We start from the raw sequence: 3,152 nt of genomic DNA on the forward strand, positions 1-3,152 counted from the left end.
TATCTCGTTGCCTCGACATGTCAAACTGTTATCTTGTGATTAGAACTGAATCGGCTTCATCTCATTATCTCGAGATAACAAACAGTTGCCACAGCACAAACATTATGTGCCTGTTAAATTAGCTCATTCATTTTCTTTTCTCTGTTGTCTGCATGATTAAACAGACTTGGAGAGACCACGAGGCTCGTTATCTCGAGGTGATGAGATATTTGTTTTCATGATGATGACTACATCATTATCTTTGGATATTTTGGTTAAAATGTAATTAAAAATGCTCTTTGTTTTATCATGATAAAGAGGTAATTGAGGCATTATCTACAAATAAAAGCCCCAAAAATATTATTTCTAATCATTCGATGTTTGTACGGAGAGCCAGAGGGGGATGACCGTTCTTTTTGAGTATTTGTGTCATTAAAGCCAAAATCATGAGTGTGCTGTAATGTGCTTTTCTCTCCCAGCACTGTTTACACAGTCAGCGTTTAATCCTCGTGCAGGCAGAGGGCAGACAGTCGCCCCCTGGTGTTTGTACTTCGCCGTTGCTGCAGGTCATGAACTCCGAGTGGAGGTGAAAAATACAGCCTGCGTCATGTCAGACCTCCAGGGCGCTGCCTCATAATTTCAGCAATCTAACAAGGTTTCGTGTAGCAAGAGGACTGACTTTATGTGTCATGTCGGGTAGCGATGATTGCTGCCGAGCCAGTGGGCAGCCGGCTGAGTGCTCGTTCCATCTGAAAGTAATGATGTGATATGAAACACTGTGGGCGCAACAACAACAACAACCCTATTAACACTCTCTGTCAACTATAACAAATCCAAACACCTCGACAGGAGACTCCTGATGCATTTTTACATTCACAGCATGGCGTGAAGACCTTGCGCAGGTCATCGTGGCGCCTCCGACTGTGTGATCCACAAACGCCAGCGCTCGGTCACACTCAGGTGACTTATCATCATTTATCACTGAAACAGATCTCTCACATCTGAACTCATCGCTCATTCTGAAGTGTTTTCTGCAGCAGGCTGCTCACAGTTTAATGCGGCTGGGAGCTTCAGATTTTATCACTTTACAAGATGAATTACTGAGGTTTGTGTGTAGAATGATGTCATGAAAACATACAGAAGGTGTAGCTTCACGGAGAGGCGGGGAGACGCGTCGCCCCCCAGGAGCCGACTGCAGAAGTCTCACCCCTGTCTCACAGACAGTGTGTGGTTCACTTGTGTTCGCTCACACTTCTGTCTTTGAATCTCAATTAATTTTGAAAGTGAAGTCCGTAAAATGTCCAAAAAATGTACATCGCAAGTTCCCAGAGCCCAAGGTGACCTCTTCAAACCCGACACACAGAGCTGTGGTCCGAAGCACCAGCCCCGAACCCAAAGATCTTCCATTTGCAATGGGATGCGGATTAATAAACCGTGTGTTTGGTTTAAGAATCCCTGCGCACAGATTCATAAACTATAAGTTTCGTGTCCTTTTCACGGCTCAAACTGTCAAACCGGTCAGTGCTGATCAGATATGAATCAAGATTCGGTTACTGCGTTGCCTGTTTCCCGCCATTTTTTTTTTTCCTGCTTGAAAACGGGCCGAGCACCGGCCCAGCCTGCATGTGTCGCTCAGCACGTTTCGTTGCTCTGATTGGTTGTTGGTCTTTCCAGTTGCGTCCAGAGGCATTCTGGTCTGCGCCCGTTGATAACGGCCCCGAGAAGTTCCAGACTAATACGGATTTGTAAATTATGAATCGCTCAAAACTGTTTCTGCCTTTTCAGCCGAAAAGGAAATGCAAAAGTTCAGCTTGCAAACGTTGAAAGCGGAACTTTCATTGACAAGATTTGAAAGGATTCGGATTCGACCCCAACCTTACTGAGATATTTAGACCAGAATATCATAATTTGTTGTATTGACAGATAGAAAGCAGAAAAACAGGTATTTCTGTGAAACAGTTGCGGTTTATTACTCCTACTCCTCAGAATCTGATTCAGATCAGATGTGGCGTTTTTACAGAAGGGTTCCTTCAGTGACTTCAGTGTGAGGCGAGTTTAGTCAGGCTGACTGTGAAGACCAATGCAGCGCACGGCCTGGCTGAGTGTAATGCCTGGATGAACTCTGCCCAATAATCAGCATCAATGAGTCAAAGTCAACAGGCTGGCGAAGCCCTGAGGTGACTGTTAGCAAGTTATTCAGCCGGCTCCTAAACAGCATGTGATTCATTGTGAATACTAATGAAGCCGCACAGCTTCATGCAGACCCGGCTGCTCCTGAAGGCTCAAAGAGAGAAAGGAGACAAGAGAGGAGAGTGAAGTTTCATCACCCGAACGTCCTTCAGGAACAGGTTCAAACCAGCTCCGGAGGACTCCGACAGAAGAATCTGACAGAGCAGTGGGCTATAGTCCTAAATCCATGCTCTCCTTGAGCGATTACATAACACCAGAAGAGATGTCACTGTGAATTACTAGAGGAAGGTTCCAGTGTTTTGTATCCTCACTGCAGCCAAGTCAAACCCCGGCTGATGGGTTTTCCACGCAAGAAGCTCCACTAACAGGAAATGACAGGATGGTTTACAGAGAAATAATCTTCCCCTTCATAAAATGTTCCAAACTGTGTTTGCAGAGCAAATATGTCTTCATGCAGGAAGAGAAGTTGTTTGCAAAGTGTCAGGTTCCTGAAATGTTTTAATCGTAGAAACACCAATAAGCCTGAGGATGGCATCTCCATTACAATATCGCCGTTTCATTGACCCTTTGCTAAGCCCCGTCCCCCTGCTGCTGGTTGTTCTTGCACACATGCAGTTATTCAGATTTTTGAAACGCTGGGTCCTCGATTTCAGAGAGGAGTAAACAAAACAGGCTTTTCATTTCTAGCCAAAAAACACAGATTTGGTCGGCTGAAATGAGAACTGTTGCCAGCAGATTTCATCAGCTGTAGCTAGCTGGCTAATTAAGGTAACACTGGCTCCATGAGTTGTTTAAAAGTCTCCATCTGACTTTTTAATGTTTCCAGCTGACTCGTTTGAAAACAAGAAAGCTGTAAAGGGGGTCTTAAATATGCACTTGATTTCAACAGACATCATCATGCTGTGAGACTGACGCTACAGCTAACAGGTTGCAGGCAAAAAGTATAAATGAAGAAAGACAAACTTGGACGAGCGACACAGAAG

Source organism: Siniperca chuatsi, linkage group LG4 (genome assembly GCF_020085105.1).
Source record: "Siniperca chuatsi isolate FFG_IHB_CAS linkage group LG4, ASM2008510v1, whole genome shotgun sequence".
Lineage (NCBI taxonomy): Eukaryota > Metazoa > Chordata > Actinopteri > Centrarchiformes > Sinipercidae > Siniperca > Siniperca chuatsi.